The sequence below is a fragment of the Galleria mellonella genome, unplaced genomic scaffold (genome assembly GCF_026898425.1).
Source record: "Galleria mellonella isolate WM207_F2 unplaced genomic scaffold, CSIRO_AGI_GalMel_v1 utg19, whole genome shotgun sequence".
NCBI classification, from domain to species: domain Eukaryota; kingdom Metazoa; phylum Arthropoda; class Insecta; order Lepidoptera; family Pyralidae; genus Galleria; species Galleria mellonella.
The window spans coordinates 823,349-845,393 of NW_026442028.1; the positions used below are offsets into that span (position 1 = coordinate 823,349).

General features: G+C 30.7%; 1 protein-coding gene across 1 annotated transcript in view; it reads left to right on the top strand.

Moving 5' to 3' along the window:
• Positions 1–13,011: 13,011 nt before the first annotated feature.
• The window catches only part of LOC113521492 (GTP-binding protein Rhes), a 97,900-nt gene continuing 88,866 nt past the window's right edge, over positions 13,012–22,045 (top strand). Inside the window, exon 1 of the mRNA XM_052894077.1 lies at positions 13,012–13,300. The gene's annotated coding sequence lies outside the window, so the exon portion shown is untranslated. The remainder of the gene's footprint in view (positions 13,301–22,045) is intronic.

Genomic DNA, 22,045 nt, shown 5'->3' on the forward strand with positions numbered 1-22,045 from the left:
ACGCACTACTGGGTTTCTACTCGGTAGTGCGACCACGGATATCACAAATACCTACACTGTGATGGTCATAGTACCTCTCACGCGTTGTCATTCTAGAGAACTATATTGTTTTCTATGCCATATCCTACCTACTTACAAATTGAAACAGAGCCATGCGACTACAGCTGCTTGTTTTACGGCAAAAATACGAGTGGAACAGAGGTACTCAAGCAGACGTCTTTTGTACAGTCTTTCTTTATTCGTGATAATAAAACTTACTTTTAAGGTAATTGACCGTTTAGATAATTATATCAAAAGTTGTTGTCGTAGGTATTATTTATTGACAAACTATAAATATATCAGATACCTAACTACTTGATTTGTTTTAAAATTTTGATTTTTCAAAAAGAAAAATATTTCAAGCGGGCGCTGTTGTATTTGATTGCTTTCAATCAATCCAATTAATTGATTTAAGCGAATACCACTTAAAGGCGGCGATTACAGTTCTTCAATAAAAACAAATGTTTCATGGTAGCCAGGTAATCGTTTGGCCCGAGCTCTTTATCGACGATTACTTTTAGGTATCTATGTTGCAGGAAAATGAGGATACTAGGGATTTTGTGAATTATCTAGACATTTTATATGTAGTGTTTTCTCTAGGGAAATTACTAGATTATGAAAGATAACGATATTTGAATCAATGACAATGTCTTCTTCCTAAAAAAGTATATAAGTAATATAATGTTATTATATATTTAGTGATAAATAATTTCATTCAATTAATTTTAGCAAAATGAAACAGAAATAAACTTTTATGAATATTTAGTACGAATTAAAATTTAATTCAACTACACACAAACTATGTCGATAACATTATAAACGTAGAAACAGATACGAGTACAAGTTATTAAATAAAGCTATGTGCTTTATTTAATAAGTTGCGCCTAAACAAATCTTATATGAGTACTAAAGAGGTTTTCATTGAACGTTAGGTTCATAATAAGGAAAAATCAACTGTCTCTATTTTTTTTTTACTTCTGTCTGAATCAATTGTTCTAGATTTAGTTTAGTGAAACGACACATCAATGAAAATATTTCGTTATATTATTATTTTTTTTTTGATAGGAACAATAATTATATATCAAGTAATTACAGAAATTTTATTTATATATTTATATTTAATTATTATTTTATTTATATATCCCTAGGTATTCCATGAAATCTCATATATTCTTATTTCGCAGCGACATCTGTAAAACGAGGTACATTTGCTAGTCGTTGCCGAAGTTAGGTACAGCTATAAAAACTTAGTTTTAACCTTTTCAAGTATGTTCAGGTATGTACAAGATTTAATAAAATATTGCTTTTATACTGCATAACCCATTAGGATTTTGAAGATATATACCGAGGGAAAAGGGATTGTATTTTATTTTTCATTTTATTTCAATAGGTACACATTGTAGAGAATTAACAATGTTACATTAATTTATGGATTGTTATTATTGGGATGTATTCTCAATTCATAGAAAAAATCATATGCACTTAATATATAAATATATGAAGCCTGATATTATTCATAGATATTTCTTATATAACAAACTAGTGATCCAGCCAGGCTTCGCATATGTACACATAATATACATATAACCTATGTTACTCGCTGATAATGTAACTTTGGCAGAAATTGAATGGTGAAGGAATTTTTAAAATCGATTGAGTTCTTTTTAAATTTATCCATTAAAAAAAATCAAATCTTTTCTCTTTATAATATTAGTATAGATAAAGATTTTCCACAAAAAAAAATGGCCTCTATCATCTTTTAAAGAAGTCTGTTTAAATAAGAAATAATTCCATATTAAAACGATAAAGGTACATATTATTTATTAAATTAATAAAATATTGTCAGATAAAATACCTTTTTCTTTCTGAAGTCGCTTGAAAATAAAATGCATCCGTTAAATGAAAATAAGCAGCAAAATGCACGAGCCAAAACATAACCTTTCTTTTAGTGCGCAACTAAAAATAGCCATACGTGGTGTGCTTTCACGTTAAGTGGGGCAAACAGGGCCGGATTAGGTGCTGCTGATTATTGACACCGTCTGGGAGATGAAATTAAACTTATTATTAAATTTTTAAATACATCATAAAATGGACCAAAATAATATATATATATTATTTTGGTCCATTTTATGATGTATTTAAAAATTAAATTAAATGTATTTAAAAATTTTATGATGTATTTAAAAAATATATATATTCATTTGTTTTCATATAATAAAAGGCGAAGTATAATTTAATTAAGATAATAATAACATTTTTTATATATCATCATATCAGCTGTTGATTGTCCACTCCTAAACATAAGCTTCTCCATAAGGGAAGTTTTGGCAGGCGGGTTAGCAACCGCAGTTAGGCTTTGGTGATCTTTAAGCGAAGCGTTGCCCATGCCTCAACCATTAATTTCCCTTAGTCGCCTCTTACGACACCCACGAGAATAAAAGAGATATCCTATTCTATGCCTGGACCACACGTTAAACCTTAAAAGGCGAGGCAAAGTAGAAATCTTAGTACCTAATTATTATCTACATAATAAGTTAATATATATGTATTAACTTCAGTAATATAGTAATTAAGGATAATAATATATTATTTGTATTAATATAATAACATATTAATACAAATAAACATAACAGCTTGTTAGCCATTCTGAGTAGCAAAAAAATATAAGAATGTTTTATCTACATAATACAAGTATAATATATACTAAATAATAATTTAATGTTACTTTATTGAGGGATTTAATATTGTACAAAATTTTTTTTTTTTATATACAACTTCTGTCCCATGCGTGTTCCACCGTGATGGCTGTGTTTGCATGGCTGTGTTTAGACATGAAGGCAGTACCATGGACATAACAGAGGAATAACACTGTTTCCTCAGGAATGGTAACGCATGGGGGGTATCATGGGCGAAACAGTATACTTTGTTATGTCCATGGTACTGCTCATGTCTATAGGCGACGGTTACCACTTTCCATCAGATGGGCCGTCAACTTGTTTGCCATTCTAAGTTGTATAAAAAAATGCAAATTATTAATAAAATTTAATTTAATACTTTTTTTAATGATTTATTTTAATATTTAAATAATTTTAATAGACTCACTGCTTATAGTACTTCGACCAAAAGAGCACACAGGTCATGTGTTCGAATCTGATACCAAAAACTTTGTGTGTCATTGTAAGCCAACTAATTCTCCGATGATGGAGAATACCAATAACTAATTAAAATGAGTGATGGCGGTATACTCGTTTTCTGCTACGTTAGATTCTAATGTGTTCAGTCAAATGAGTGTTACTTTCAACAATATCACCGGTTTTCATATACATTTGATTACCTCATTAGGAATTACAGTTGTGAATATATTTTTAACAAAATAAAGAGGCGGATAATATAATAAGTTGTATAAAAAAAAAAGAGTTCGTCTCTGGCTTCGGATAGGTGAACAAGGCATAGACAACGCACACTCTGCTTGGCCATAGGAACAGATTTGGTGCAATTTCCGAGTAAACGACATGAGTGGGTTATATTTACTCTGAAATAAATTTTCTTTTCATTTATTTGAATTACCTTTTGACAGCTAGGTGGAAACTAGGTTAAGGAACGAATAATTCATATTGTAAAAAAGTTAGTAATAATGATTAAAAATATGAGTTTCTTGTACTCATTTTAATGCAACAATATGTATGCCTATGATAGAGTTTCGATATAAAATATATATATATATATATATTACATTTATTTAAACTTAATGTATAGTAAAATTTTATATATATTTGGCGGGCTTAACACCGGGCGATGATCTCTATCAGTCAATCATTGGGTAAACCGAGAAATAAGTTGGCGGTGCATTATTGAATAGAGGAGAAATAAAACAATACTTGATATATTCATATAATATAAACATATAAATAGACTAATATAAACATTATCTAATATATTAAATAAATATATATATATATATGTAATAAAATACATAGAATTTAATTTATTACTATATAAAACATTTAACTGTAATAGAAGAGCAAATAGCAATCTATGACTCAAGTAGAGTAACCAGCAAGATTAAGTTTAAAGGGAAAGAGATATATTTTATGGTAATTATATGATACTTATAATGATAATTGGACTGATGATAATCGTCATCTGTAGATATGAACTAATCCACACATATCATAATTTTTCGATTAATACCATAAACCTCTCCATGCGTTGCCATTCCTGAGAAATATGGAATTATGTTTCCCTACCCAGTAATTTCACAGGCCTTTTTACTGAATAACTGAAACACTGTCTTACAAGCATGTTTTCTGGCAATAACACGAGTGAGGAAGAAATAACTTTTCTACAAAGTCTCCCCCTGGTGAAAATATTATTCAGTACGTGAGAATGATTTGTAAAATATTATGAAAACACATAAAAATATAAGATGTTTGTTACTCAATCTCGCTTAAATGGTTAAACGGGTTTGAATGTAATTTGGCAACTACTCACTTGGAAGACTTGGAAGATTATTTTTCATCATTGACATTGTAGTGTATTTTATTAGCTTTATGTCTATAAAATATACTTATTGTTAGTGTTATGATCATGTCACAGTCTATTACTATGACAATATGCAAAAATAGCAAGAACTCCACCGACTCTCAATTGCGTAAAATCCTTAATATTTTCTCTACTGGTATTTTTAAGCTACGTATGACTCTTTGTGTGTGTATTTTGTAATTGTATGTCTATAGTAAATTCAAACACTAAATCAATAAACAGTTATTTTATAAATAGTTCATCAGTCTATGCAACATGTACGGAACATTGTACGACAAAAATAAAAAAAAAATTAAATCATGTGAACAGTGCCATGGGTAATAACTAGTAACTTTACATTAATATAAAATTATTGTATAGAGGCAAAGACAGTATTAGTAGACGACCGTGCCGTATCCCGACAAATCCGTGACCGAGATATCCATCGAAGCAGGGGCGGATTTAGACATTGTTTGGTATGGCTTACCTGCGATGTCCGGGTCTAGCGGCAAAATTTAAGGAGTAAAGAAAATTTTACTAACGATAAATATTTTAAAGGTTATTACTCATTTATACATACAAAACCATAGACAGACAATCGGAGACAAAAGAACGATTTTGAATCTATTTTCAGATTCATTAGTTAGTCTCTGATTGTTCTTTATTTGTCGCATTAAACTAAATTTTGCACTTATTTCTAACTATCCAATTTATAGCCAAACATGTCGAAATTTTGTTTACAAATTTTATAAAAAACATAACATGTAATCTCTTATTTACGATAAGCATTCGTCTTATGTTTCATCTAATGTAACTATTTTTTTTTTCAATTTAAATATTTAAATTAGGTATAACTTTAGGAATATATGTGTGCGACCGTTGCACTGAGGCAGTTTAAACGTCATTAATTCGAATGGATGTGTGGACTGTATATATGTATTGAATGAGCGTTTCTATATGATCCTCATCCACATCAATGAGTAATATAAGCTCCACCAACTTAAGGCTCATGTTCACCACGGATATACGAAGCAGTGCCGGTAAACTCGCACGCCGATCCACAAGCAGTTTGGAGTAGCAGCCTTTCAATGATAGACAGGAGAATAATCTTATTTATACCGAACGTGGTAAGCACGCCTTCCAGAAGGCTGTTAGTATTGTGAAACGTTCACACTTTGAATCAGTAGAGGAGGCGCTCACGGGCGCTTTACGAGGTTTTCATCGAACAAGTGGTCTCGCAATATGCACCGATGACAGTTAACCACAAAATTGATGGAACAAAACGTGTGATTACTCACCGATATTGGAGCGGGTTCGAACAATATGTTTAAAGAATATATATGTTATCGTTGCTTATTTTATTAACGCACTAGGATTAGGTAACATATAATCCATTTAGTATAAAAAGTGTTGATGTGAAAGCCTCATAGTAGAGTCCATTAAAACCCCGGGTGGTTGTCGTCTCACCGACTGGATACTCCATACTTTTTATGTACCTATTAATGTAGTATATTTACACTCCTTTCTGTATTTTACATTATCCTATTTACACATTTTTAATGTGCCCAAATACAGAATATATTATATTTACTTGCCTACTTGTCTTAAAAATATTACTTGGTCCGTTTTTTAATGATTGATCATCAGTCGTTAACTGGTGAACATAGGCCTCCTCCCAGGTTTTGCCAGTAGTTGCTACGTTTGGCAGGTTGATTGACAATTGTAGTTAGGTTTTAGTAATCTTTTAAGAGGGGCGTTGCTGTCTTTCCCTCGACTATTAAATTCCCTTAGTCGCCTCTTATGACATCCACGGAAAAGGAAGAGGAGGCCCATTCTATGCCGAGACCACTGATATTCACTGACACGGGAATCATCTAATTTAATGTATATACTATGTATATACTATATCTTAGACTATGGTACCTTAATATTTTTACCTATAGAAACAAATCAGATTTCATTATTTGCCAAAATAAAACGAGTATTATTTACAGGAATTTTGCCAGTAGTTGCCATGCCTGGCAGGCGGATTGGCAACCGCAGTTAGGTTTTAGAGATGTTTTAAGAAAAACGCTGCTGCCCATACCTCGCCCTAAAAATCGCTATAAAAACGAGAGTATAGTTTTATTAATATCTTAAGATCTAAGAGCATGGTGCGATTAGTGTAAAATAATGCGTTTTCATAAATCGAAAGTCCTTAGTTTCATCTCTAATGTTAGTAAGTATAGAAAATAAATATAGCAATTATAAATTATTAAAACTTGCTAAAATACTTTAATTTAGAATTTAAAGAGTAAAGTTTTTATAATTTTATCTCGTCAATTTGTTTATTCAAATTTATCACGAATATGAAATTACTCGACACTTGGATCTTGACTATTGTCCCTTTTTCTTTCTTATGTACTTATTGTGCTAAAGTTTTAAATTTGAAAATTGTATATAAATAGGTTATATGTTATATATATATAATATATAGGGTATTTTAAACATAAAATATTTAAAGTAGTGAGATGTACAACTAGTTTATTCGTAAATTTATCATGAAAACCCATCAAAAATATGTAAGCGAAAGTAACTACAGTGGTTCCGAGTCTAACAATTTATTCTATACAATGAACTCTCTTACATTAGTGCTTTTACTAAATATTCCCTAGATAAAGGCTAACAGTGATGTTCATATTACAAAGGTTGCTCTGCGTACCTCATTTGAGTACTTAATGGTGATTCGTTAAGTACCACTTTATTGTGACCAGAATATTTACTGCTATACTATTTTTAGAGCTTGTAATAATTTTACATGAAAGAGATGTTTGCTTCAGCTAATGGATTCAGTGAGATTAGGAACGTCGTGCAAACGACGAGTGTGAAAGCCTGTGCAAATGATTTTATCTTCATGGACAATTTTTTTTTCATCAGTGGTATGTGAAGCCATCCATTAATTACAATTGAAAAGCGTTTGGGCAAAATCTCGTTTAGAGTGAGTGGGTGAAAATCTGTGAATCAATGGATGTCCGATTGTTTACACGTTATATTTTGATGGACAAATATATGCCTATGTTGAAAATTGTCCAATGTCTGTCCCTTAATATCAACATTACACGAGTACATTATAAGGGACTAGAAGCTTTATGGGAATTTATATAAGGATTATTATTTAAAACCCAGCTTGAAGTTATGGGTGAAGTTATATAAGCGGTTCACAGTAAGTAGCTACTTACTACGTTTTTAATAAGTTTCAGATCTATGAGTCTCCAAGAAATATTTACTCTCGTACATTTTTATAAATAATATCTGCTTTTATATATATTTATTTCGTTTTTATGCATTTCTGAGCGAGTTAGAATGCAGTGAGTGAGTCTATAGTTTTCAATCAAGGTTTAACAGGAATTTTCTTATTATTTGACTGCTTTATACTTGTATAATAGATACAAATTTGTTTAGAGTGACAATTTTTAAGTAGTTTTTTTTATAATTTTTTTTTTTATATTTATGAGGTAATCCTTACTAATATTATAAACGTAAAAGTGAGCTATTTTGTTACCTTATAGCGCTTTAACTTATAAAATTTGATATACACTTATTCTATGGGATGGGGAAGGATAAAGGCTGCTTTCTATTCCGGTCAGTAAAACATAACCCGGTCACGCGGACGACGTTGCGAGTAAAAGCTAGTATTATTTTTTGTGAGTTTGCAAATAAATGTTATCTTACTATATAATATATGTGTATATATGTAGATAGATATACTTCCCAAACGTTTTTTACGGAATATTTTTAATTTTTAAAGATAAAAATTAATAATTTATTTTTAGCGCAAACAGAAACAGGTCGTTGAAAATAAATTAGGGCAAATCCGTCCCATGATTTTCCATAAAGCAAAACGAAACATCGACTAATATCCCTCCTATTATAACGTTGATATAATTACGTTTCTAATTATGTTCAGATTTAATTAATTCAAATCAGATGGCTTTGATTTTGAAGGGGAAAGTATACTTAATTAAATCGAGAGCGCATATTGTACAATTGGCAGATTTTTTTTATTTAACTGTCTATTTAAAAATTGGCTTCCTTTGATTTTAATAAGTCGCAAATTTTATTATATTTTCCTGCTATTTCGATTAATTATTTATACCCACATACAAATAAATATATTTTGTATTTTTTATGTAATTTAGAATGGCAAACAAGCTGACGGCCCACCTGATGGAAAGTGGTAACCGTCCACTTTCCATCAGGTGGGCCGACATAACAGAGTATGATTCTATACCAATCTACCTGATCAACATGGTACCTACTATTAGACTAATATAAAGGTTATTATGAGATTTTTTTTAAAACAGATTTCTACCTAGTTGTACAATGTTAATGGGTTACCAAGCTAATAGTGTGGTCCCGGCATAGAATAAGCCACCCCTTCCTTTCCCGAGGGCGTCGTAAGAGGCGACTAAGCAATGTACTTCTTAATACATTATTAAAGCCTAATTGCGGTTTCCAATCCACTTGCCTTTGGGGGGAAAGGGATTGTTAGTAATGGAGACTGAGAATCCCATTGCTAGCAATATACCTATATATAACCAGGTCAACCTACTCGCAGTTCTCCCTGGAAACTATCATAATTAATTCCTGATGAATTCATCATAATAGGCTAACTGACCTGTTTTCATTCTCATCTATCACCCTTCACTGGTGCTCCGCCAGCGTATCCCGTTAGCGCAGGCGGAGCTACCATACCACTTTCATCCATAAAAAAAATGCACCTGCCTAGCGTAACAGCTATTGGCAAAACCCTGCAAGAGGGAGACCTGTGTTCAGCACTGGATAATTAAAGGCTGATATGGATGGATGGCCACAATATACGACATGACGATTTTTTAAGAGCATAGTAGGGGGAAAAATAGAGGGCAAAAGAGGAAGAGGAAGACCGGGGAATAACTACATGGGGCAGATAAAAGAAACACTATTTTTCATGTCGTACACAGAAGTCAAGGATATGACCTGGGATAGAACTGGCTGGAGGAAGATGCATGAATTGGTTGCACCGACAAGAGGAAACTCTTAAATGAAAAGAAAAGATGGATGGATGCTAATAATGATTATGGTAATGATTATAAAGTCTATTATTTATTACAAACCATATTATTTCAGTAGATTTGCTCTTTCAGCCCGTGGGGGTAATTACGCGCAGATCCGGAACCCAGGCTATATAGTGAATGTTATTTGGTATAAAACGTGAGAGCTCTCTCTTTTAAAAGCACGTCATTAATCTTGTCTTGAGAAAGGCGTGTGTTTGTTATTTCCTATGTATAGTATACATGCGCGGCAATGTTTCGATATACCTGTATCTACTGACGATTTTGATGGCAATGATGTATTTAAGAATAGCTGTAAACCGCAGCTGCGTTCACATAAATCAGTACATAAACTATAATGTGCTAAGTTGGGATATGATATACATGTGTACCAAATTTAATTCAAATCCGTTCAGCAGTTTTTGAAAACGTAAAAGAGTAACAAATATCTACTTATCGTTACAAATTTTCACAGTTATAATATTAACAGAATTATTTTCCAGAGGAAAGAGCCTGCCCAAAAAAGTTGTACTACTATTGTATTGTCAGACATGTCTTTGCAAAGCTTTGCTTGCATCTTGAGTGGGCGCTAGAAAATATTGGCGTGGGCATGGCCCTCCTGACCGAAGCATTTAAAGGGGGGGGGGGGAGGCTCTAAATGCTCCTATACTTGATGGTGTATCAACTTAACGCATTGCTTCACGATGAGTCTGGGTTCGATTCCCTTTAAATACGGGTGTACCAACACAAATACCCTATGGACTGAATGGCGCTATATATAAATAAATAAACTATATCATCATACCAGCCGTTAAAATACCTGCATACAAACAGGCCTGCATACAAGCCTAATCCATAAGTGGGGGTTTTCCAGTAGTTGCTACAATTGGCAGGTGGGTTGGCAACCGTAGTTAGGATTTGGTGATGTTTTAAGAGGGACGCTGCTGTCTATCTTTCGACCATTAAGTTTCCTTAATCGTCTCTTATAACATCAAATGTGAAAGGAATTGGTGGTCCATTCTACACCGGAATCGTAGAAACGTAAATCGTATAAAAAACTTCAAATTTATTATAACAAATGAAAGTTCCATTTGAACACTTATCAAAGTAATACCTCAATACCTTAATAGATATGTACATAGTATTAAGCTCTAAAAGTGCGTCGGTACCGGACCACAGCTTACATATTTCAGTAGAACTAAAACAACGTCGTGCAAACAGGCTGAATGTTTGAATTAATGATGAACTATTGAATTTAATATTACGACGTTTTATTACACTGAAAAGGAGATTCGTTGGTCACAAATGATAGTAGAATATAAATAATTAATCGCTTTTTTATAACATTTCGTTTTTTGTAAATAAATAAGGGCCTGTTCACTCAAGAAATAGTAATAAGAATATGGTACTTTATTTATTCAACTCTTTATTGCATTTAATACATAAAAATACAATTAGAAATCAATTAACATGTAGTAGGATAAAGTACAGATGAAAATATTACTAACATACCAGTATACTAGCGGGACAATTTTTCTTAGTCAAACGATAAACTTGTTGACGGCCTACCTGATGGAAAGTGGTAACCGTCAGCTAAAGATATGAACAGAATCATAGACATTACAAAATACACTGCGACGGTTATGATATTTTTCATGCGTTGTCCTTTCTGAGGACTCAGAATATATCGGCCGAATATATGAAAAGCCGATGTTATCGCTAGGGCGTTCCCTTTCAATATATATATTATGCGAATTAAACTTCAATATGGATCTAAAATTTGTTAAGACTTTTGTCCACAAAATGGCTATTCCAATCGTGATAGAATTGATATTAGACTAACGAGAGAATAAATCCTTTTCGAGTCTATTACAAAAATAAATAAAACTGATAAAGGTAGAATATCTTTCATTTTGGAATCTCGTAATTAATAGAAGATAATGTAATTTAATTTACGTTTTCTGATTCGTTAGGATATCGAGAAAAATAGCTATTTATATTAAAAATGCAAAATTGTACTCACGATAAAAAAATATACACAAATTTTTAGGTAAAAATTATTTGAACTTATTTGAATATAAATAAATATTAGTTATTAGCTTATGAAATTTTTTTTATTAACTTATGAAAAAAATATTTTTATTCAAGTAAACTTAGATTTAAGCATTTTTTTATTTAGTAATTTTTTTATTATCCTTACTATTACAAATTAATAAATTGTTTAGTAGATAAGATAATGCTGACCTACTTAATATTAAGAACATATATATAATGAAAATTAACATGTATACGTAAATGACTTAAAAAATAAATTGAAAGTCCCGTTTTATACAATACCATTGTCTGTAATAGTACATGACGAATGGAGAAGTTATAGGTAGTATTGCCCTATATATTGAATGGGAGCAACAGATATCTGTTGCTGCATTCGTAGCACGTATGTTGCCAGTTAATTAATTTACCCTAAAAGGGAGGTTACCTACCTCTTGAATGACAAACAAATAAATATTGGGAAAAAATAATTAAGCATTATTATTCACCAATTAATGACAAGTTACAATATATTTGATTACGTTTATATCATTTTATACTTATTATCATCATCAATTAATCCATTATCCATCCACTACTGAACATACGCCTTCTGTATAGATTACCATAAGGAACAGTCCTGGACCAACTGCATCCATTGGTCGTCTCATCTTATAGTGGAGGGTCGTCCTACATTGCATTTACTCGTACGGGGTCACCACTCACGTACCTTATTCATAATTTTATTTAATTATAATTTAATATAATTCTTATCAGAAGAAACAACACGGCTTATCTCAAGGTGGCTTGTTTTCGTGGTTAATCGATAAATGATATTTCGATTACACTCACATATATTTTAATCTATAAAAATTCCGTGTCACGATGTTCGTTCACGCTAATCTCTGAAACCGCGTAACAAATTTTAATGAAATTTTGTTAACGTGTATTATTCGCTACAACTTGAGAGAAAGAATAGTTATTATTACAATAAGAAAAATTTTGCCCACTTGGTGATGGCAAAACTATGTTTGCTAAGTCATATAAAAATATATTGTATTAAACTAAATGATACACATTAATATTATTTAAACAACAGTCAATACCTCAATAATTACTTGTAACCTACAATGCTATTACAAATTTTACACTATGATTTATTACTATTTAGCGAAACTCCTTCCGTTATAATAATTTTTAATATTTATAATATTTTATCGTGCTCTTCCAATTAATTAACGGTTATCAAAAAAGAACAAAAGTATTTAAATTTATTTCGGCGATTGGGTAATTTAATTCCTAGTTGGTATCCCAGTGAGCCGTAGACAGTTTTCTTTGGGTCGCCGTAGCATACACTCGCGTGGTGCTACGCCGTCGTAGCGCTACGAATACGCGGCTACGACAAAACTGTATGATATTGTGTTTTTTAGAACCAAATATCTATGTTCAATATATTAATTATTATATAAAGTATAGTGTATATGTGTGAAAAATATTTGACTTTTAAGGACTCTTCTGAATGGTCCAATGTATGATGTTCTACAAATGTTTAATATTATTTCCCTAACGGGTGATATACATGTCTCGAATTAATTGTGTTTGAATTAATTGTGTTATAAGGATTAATTGTCGTACAGGTATGAAAAATTAAAAAATAATTTGATTTAATTTATTTAAATAAGGCATCAATTGCATTCATAGTATTATATTTGGTAGGATATTTGCATAGTTGTAATTTGTATGAAAATTATTCAAAAAAGTAAATAAAGATTTTTTTGTAAGGATTAATTTGTAATTAATTAAAAATAAATTAAGTGATATTATGGACCTTACTAAAAAGTCGTTAAAAGTAGGAAAAATATTAATCACTCTGTCTTATTTATAAATATGGAAGTTTGTAAATTGATTTGCATATTAAGATGCTACTCGATTATGCTTAAACGATTGAACAGGTTTCAATAAAATTTGGTTAAATATATTTTTTTTAATGGATGACAATGGAACGGTAACCCCGCTTGCGTTAACGGTATACGCTGACGGGGCACCAATGAGGGATAATAGGTGAGATGAAGAGGCAGGCCATGTAGCCCACCGTGAAGAATACGCCAGAAATTCAGCACGATGGTTTCCAGGGGAGACCCGCGTAGAGATCGATCTGACAGTGTATATTGCTAGCAATGGAACTGGTAGTCCGCATTACTAACAATCCCTTCCCCTCGAGGTTACTATTATGGTTTATAAGAGAAGTGAATTAATTAAATCCTTTAGATAAACCATAATAATTTACCTAGGGTTATCTTGACGTTTCGGCCAGGTTAGGTCCTCTTATAATTCATAAATCATGCAAAGCGAAAGTCTAATATTTATATAGATTATATCCTAGATCTAATGTAACACGCATATACATTATTATATATATATATTAATGTAAATAATAATATTATAACTAGACGACCTCTACATATGAAAAAAATATATAAGGAATCTTAATAAGACTAGATCTTAATAAGAATACATTTCAAGTTATTTACGATTAGTTATTGATAATTTTATATTATTATTATTTTATATTAATAATCACCTATAAAAGATTATATTATATTTAGATTATATTATTTATTGCATTGGTTTTGCTAATCCACGCGTTAATAAGAACTAGCAGGCGATAATTTCGGCAACAAAATTCGGCAACGCGCGTGTTACATCCTGGTGTTTGTGACGGTTCGCCTATAGTACAATAGGTTTAATACCATAAGTACATAAAAGAAACAGGGGTTCCTATGGGTGACCGCTACGAAAACTGAGCTATTTAATATAAACAAACTTTAAAGTCAAGGTTCACAATAGCGTACAGAGAAGACGTTACCATATATGAAATATTGACACAGAAAGGAAACTCCTTTGATGTGTTTCCAAAGTGTAGTGGATGTCACAAGAAAATTTAATAAATTAAACAAAAATATATTATATTTTATATATAACTAAATTATAGTTTACCTTTTATCATCAGATGTAAAAAAGGATGCATACAACACAGTTTAATAAGGTTTATGAGAGCCTTTAAAGTTTTATAAATTCGATAATCAATTTAATATAAAAGACCAAAATACGTTAACATATAATTAAATTGAATTTAAAGAAAAGTTCAGTTCGAATAATAGGCTAAATCTGATTATTGAAATATCTACCCTTCGGTGACATAATCTATGACGTTATTAGAGAAAGAATAGAAAAAAAAAGAAAAAAGAGGAAGAGAGACGGCAGATCGGCGGGCGCGCGGGAGTCGCTTTTTAGGAATTGCGGAATAAAAAAAAAAAAAAAAAAAAAAAAAAAAAAAAGAGGACGGCAAATGGCGCGGGAGTCTTGTTTTAGGGATTGCGCAATAAAATAAAAAAAAATAACTGGGATATAGATCTAGGAGGGACTGGTTCGATGAAGGGGTTTGAGATCTTAGTGTATCACTATGGATTAAGTGTGTGAAATTAATCAATAGAAGACTGGAGAATCCGGTGAGCTTGTTCCATTTATTACTACGTAGTTAGATTTTTGACTGTGATCACAGGCAAAGTCTATACTTAATATTTTTCCCAACAACTATTAAAATACGTATTTAGTCGAGTCCATATACCTTTAGGTAATGCGTATATCGTTAAATGCAATCACATTTGAACAAAGTTTACATCAATATAATTTACGTACTTACGTTATTTTACTCATATACAAAATCCAATTATATGGTCGTTTGATAGAACTTCATCAATTTGATTCAATGTTCTAATTGTCCAGTTTTGGAAAATACTTATTGAATCAATTATTGAACTATTACAATACTAACTAGTTTCATATCTAGTTATTATAAAGTATTTATTTATTGAGGATAATAGACTAAAGTGACTATGGTCTGGTCTCATTGCTGGGGAAACAGCCATTGATGAGAGAGAGGGGTTATTGAGTGGCGACCCTGTGAATGCAAGTGCGGTGTGGGCTACCCCCATTGTTTGGAGTGACTGTTTTATGTGTATTGTGGGGCCATTCCTTGTGTCAGTCGGTGGAAATTGCCTGTGTTCAGTCGTGGGTTGGTGATGGTTGAGACGATGATGATGATGAAATATTTGTATTTATTACACTATTACAGTGTTGGTTTGGAATATCTGTTCATACTTAACGCTTCATGGTGAAGTGTTTTTATACCATTACTCGGTCGACCAGATTAATGATTCTTAGTCTATATTTGATTATCCATGACTACATGTGGGGATTTGTTTTACACCAGATGTACAAAGAGACAGCTTAACTGTTGCAAGTGATATTATGTGAATGTAATACTTTTAATACATTATTAATTGTGTTACTAGATAATTCATGTGACTGTGGGGTGTTTATGGTAAACAAGCCTGTATTGTTTAAATAGATATTTTGTCTTGATTTATTATAAACTTTAATATTGATTTTGTTGTAGTAAGCAAGCTGATAATAACAATTCTGTGTGTATTATTGATTACTAATAATATTTAATTATGTTAATATTATAGGTGTGGATTTAATTCCTAATGGTAATAAAATTATCAAATGATTCTCTGTCAATAATTACTCTTAACTAGGTATGAGGTTCAGTATAAAATTGGTACTGTATGACACTTGTGAAGCTATGTATTTTACTCATATTTAGAAAGGAAGTTGTCCTGGCGATAAGTTTTGTATGTGTGTTGTTTGTTCATGTTATATTGACTAGACAAGTTCAGACAGGGTTAATATTAGTGAATATTTACTGGATTTATATTTAATATACATGTTTTGAATATTTTATGGGAATAGTATGGAGATATACAAGTAGTAAAATATAATATTAGTATTTTATAAATTTAATTATTGAGTTATATGTTTAAGTCGGACTGTATTCAAGGAGATATGAACCTATTAATATCAAGTTAGGACAATTACTTTAAATATTAATAAAGCAAACACTAACACTGATTATTCACTTCTTTAATAAATTTACATTAGAGGTTAGGAATCAAATAGATAGCATATTGGGAAAATCTTCACCACACATGTATTTGAGGAATGTTCTTGATAATTAGTACTGTATGTATATATTATTGCAAATACAATTGCAATAAGAATGTTAAACTTCTAATCTTCTGTTCATTCTTGAATTTGAAAGTAAGCTTGGCTACTGATATGAATATAAAACTGCAGCATTACTGGATACTATTAATTATTTCTGGTGTAAACCATGATTATTTATGTCACTGATAATGTAGTTGTATATTACGGTTGATATATGATGATTTTATATTTAATTATATTAAACAAATACAAATAAACAAACTTGCTAGTATTTGTTACGTTGACAGTTGTGATAGATAATCAAAATTCAATTCAATACATCAATACGTCATTCAATACGTCATTAATGTGACAGATGTCAAACAAAAGGAGATTATACACGTTATGATTCTATATCTAAGTCTATAGAAAATTTATATAATTTTCTGTTATTTTATATTAACTGTAGGGGAAATATTGGAATTATTTATATGAGAAATTTCACTTAAATGATATGATAATTATTTAAAGACCTAATTTCTTAGGGATTTAATCATGATGATTTAAACACTAAAACACTTGTTTATCTGAGAAATCCTCTTAGTAAATAGGTTTACTAAGACACTAAAAGGAAGTAGATATAGTATAACTATAGTACAGCTACAATAATTGTATGGGACTTACTGTCCTTTCTATACAAATATATATTTAATCTATATCTTTCACATTATAATTATGCAATATATTGCCTCTACTACTACAACATACACAAATAGGACTTATTGTCCTTCCTATATACCTATATATAATAATTGACCTGGCACTTTAATGTGTAATTTATCAGTACTTATGACAACAACCAATTAGGACTTATAGTCCTCTCTATAAAGCTACATAATTATTTAATCTGATTATTTCACAATGTGATTAATCAAATCTCTACAAATATTACAAAAGATCTCTATTACTCTCAACACAATAATAGCTTGTTGGACTTAGTGTCCTCAAACTTATAGAAAACCCAACTGGTTATTTCACGAGACGTTGTTAACTTGTGATTAATCAGTGTCTTTTAAAGGACTTATAATTCCTTTAGATATATCTCTCTGAATAAATAATTGGTTAATTCACAATGTGGTTAATCAACAATAATATTATATATAATTGACTGGACTTATAGTTCATTCAATAGCACTCATTACTTTTAGTAGCTCTCGACCTATGGGTTGGACTACTCGTTTTTAGGCTCCGGCCTAATCAACAGATTTAACTTGAACCTTGAGTATTCTTGGTATTAAGTAAATAATATTAAATTGACAATGCTATGTTATGATATAGCAATTATCAACATTATATGGCTTGGCCAATTCCAGGGTGTGGAAGGTATCCCCTATCACACAAATCTTCATCTCTATCGGACTGTCTTCACAGGTGATCTCTAATGTCACATTATAGGGCCGAAGGGTTATGTCCCATCAAAGTAGGTTCTGGTGTCTGGGTGATCTCGCTTCTTGGTCTGATCTCTTGTGGAGCCGAAGGGAAACCCCCATTGAGTAAGCTCGTAACAGGGTGACGCTGGGAAACAGTTTCGTACTGTTAGTGGGTGATCTCTATGTCGCCATATAGGACTGAAAGGGTCATCGCCCATGAGTAAGCTCTCGTGTCGGAGTGATCCTGGGATTTCAGTTCCGATCCTTTTGCCTCTGGCAAACTCCAATTTATACTGGAAGCATCGTGGGGCTGGTGGAGCCACTGTAATGTTGAAGTAAATGTACTTATGTTTGGTTTGGAACTGAGAATACTCATGCCTTTATTACCATCAGAGTGCATTAATAAATAGTAATACCCTTCCCTACCTTTTAGGAGGAAGAGTTATAGATAGTTGGAAAGTCTTCCACTGGTCCGGGCGTGTGAGGAGCCCGACCGCTCCCCCATTTTTTTTATTATTACAATTATTCTGTAATTTACTATTAAATTAATATATTATATTCTAACTTCCTAGTTACATGAATTATGAGTATAATTCATTAATTATTATTAATCCTTAAATATTTACCAATCATCTTCATTATTTAACTCCTATCATATATCAATTAAAGAACCTTTTGGTTATTACACACACAACGGGTCCTACATTACTAGACGATCACACATTTATTTATCTGGCCAGATGATCAAGTGTTCTACTAAAGATTTGTTCAATATTATGTGTTTATTGTAAGGGTTTTAAAGATTCATAAGATGTTTAGGGTGTATAAGGTAATATAGGTATGGGCTATATTGAGGGTGTTAGGCCTTTCTTTAGGGTAGATTTTCATTATATTTTCATAGATTTCATTAGGTAAAGCCTTCGTAGGCTTTTCTTAGGCTTTGTAGGTTTTCCATGTGTAGCTTAGTTTAGAGGGTAGTTATTATAAGGGGTGTAAGGGGGGACCATCACAATTGGTGCCGTGACCAGGATATAATTGGTTCATGGCTATTTACATATCAGATCAATATGAACACTTGGTCACAATTGGAGCTTGTGACTTCAGGGATTGGTTATTAAAATATGAAGGAGTATAAAGTTAAACAGTAATATCTGCTAATAGTATAACTCAAAACCAACTTTGATGATTATGACTAAATAATTATACCGTCATAGATCTAGGATTTGGACCTAATTTCATGATTTCTATGTCTATAGGTAAATAGCCTATTTTACTGTTATCTCATGTTCTTAGGATTTAATTTATCAAATTCATTCAGTGGTTACCTATTGGAGTCAATTATACAACAAATTTACATGATTTGGTTTATATTTTATTTTACTCTATATCAATTGAGTAAATAATATTAAGTATTACACTAATAGGTACATAACAATAGTAGTGAGGATAGCTTACTAGGTTATATTCAGTTCACATTGATCTAATTTTATGCTATAGGACACATTTATTATTCTTTTGCTTCATTAATTCTCATTACTTACCGAACTATTAATTTAACATTATATAAATTTTATAAACAATAATTATGCTATAATGACTTATCCATAAAATTTATTAAATTCTTTTTATTGTGAAAGAAATGATTTAAGATGAATTAATGATATTATTTATTTCTGAGGAAATATCCAATTGACTTTTATTTCATAAACTTTTATGATGCAGTGACATTGATTATATATATATATAAAAAAAAAATAATATTAAATAATTATGATTTGATTTTGATCATCCTAAGATGTTTAAATAGCTTATATAATGTTTTATAGGGGGTTTCAAATTGAAAGTTAGACGTTTCATAAAATGTCATTAAGGTTAGTTAGGGCCTTTAGTTACTTTATTTGATTACCTAAATTTGAAAATTTAATTAGGTGTTTTCATGTTGTTAAATTTAATTCCAACAATTTATTAGGATGCTATTATAATATTTTATTTATGGTTCTATACATAATTTCTTTATTCCACTTTACAATTATATTTCAGATTTTATTTGATTATTAGCTTATTTTGAATTAGACACTTAATATAATAAAAAAAAAAAAAAAAACTTTATACTTATATCAGAGGGAGATTTTGTAGGTTATTTATACATATACACTCTTTACATGCCTAAGCATTTTACATACTTAGATGTTGCGCACACTTAGTTTATTTTGCTCTTTGTAATTGCACATAACACAAGACATTTGTATCTTTTTAAATGATAATTTATTGTACAAAATAAATTAATTGATGTATCTAATATAGTTGGTTGTATTTATGTTGGGTTTGCTGTTGTGATCTTTTGGAGGAGGTGATGAGGGGTGTCTATCTACCTATCTAATGGGGTTACATAATATTTTATTATAAAACTTATTGATCATGTTATTTCTGAGAGTATTAAGAAATAGTCATTGGTAGTTTAAGTATATTAAAGAAATTTCTTATAATAAGAGTTTTAAACTATGGGGGCCGTTTGTATTATTTTATGCGACATATTTATAGGAGTCTTAAAATTGGGGGGCCGTGAAAAATTTGTCAGACAGATAAGAGTTTTAAACTATGGGGCCGTTTGTATTATTTTATGCAACATATTTATAGGAGTCTTAAAATTGGGGGGCCGTGCAAAATTTGTCAGACAGGGGGGCCGGTGGTGATAAATTATTATTTATATAAGCTTTACTTCTATGATTAAAATTAATAAATAAAAATTAAATTTATTTGAATTTTGTTAGGGACTATTAATTTTTTTATTCAATGAACACTAGGTTATTTCTTAGATGAAATATGTATTTGTGGTTACTTAGACGCTTCATAAAGTTTTATTCGTATTGTTTAAATTTATTTTAACAAATTTATTTGAACATCTTCATTTTAATATTTAATTAACTTGGGATTTTATTTAATCATTTATTTACACTTAGACAATTATTTTAGGATTCCTTTTTGCATTTATTACATTTTAATGCTTAAATTATTTCACTTCATTTCGCTATAGATTTTTTTACTTAGGCTCTTTCGATTGTTGATATGTTATACTCATACATTTAAGCTTTTAATTATGAACTTCCATTTAGATGTTTTGACTCGTATCTTTTAAATAGATACTTTATCTAAATTTACTGATACAAATGACGTGTCTATTAGGTTCTTTACTTGAAGCTCTTCACATATTTAGGTTTTATACATTTAGACTCCTCACATACTTAGGCTTTTCATACATTTAGGTTTTATAGACTCCTTTACACACATTTAGGATTGTATTCATTTATGCTGTTTATGACATTGTAATTACATGCATTGAATTTAATACATATAAATAAACGAGTATAAAAAATTGTAATTATAAAATTTAATGGATTCACTCTATCATTACAGCGTATGCAAATTAATTATAAATAATTATTTACAAATCTATTCATAAATAAATATTATGCTTAATTATTAATATATTGAGTAGAAATTTTAAGGCTATTCATACACATATCATTCAACAACACATAACTTCGGGTTTAAAGATCTTTTTAATACTTTTATTGTTTTGAGTCTTAAGAATGTCAGAGTGTTAGGCTAGTATCGATGAATCAATGAAAAATTTAAATGATGATCTTAAGCTCTGTAAAGTTAAATTATATACACATATGTGAAGTACATTTTTAGGGTTGGAAAAAAAAAATTGTAACAATAAACTTATCTTGTTGTAATTATCAATCCGGTAAACTCCTTGATAATTAGGGGGCCGGATGTGACGGTTCGCCTATAGTACAATAGGTTTAATACCATAAGTACATAAAAGAAACAGGGGTTCCTATGGGTGACCGCTACGAAAACTGAGCTATTTAATATAAACAAACTTTAAAGTCAAGG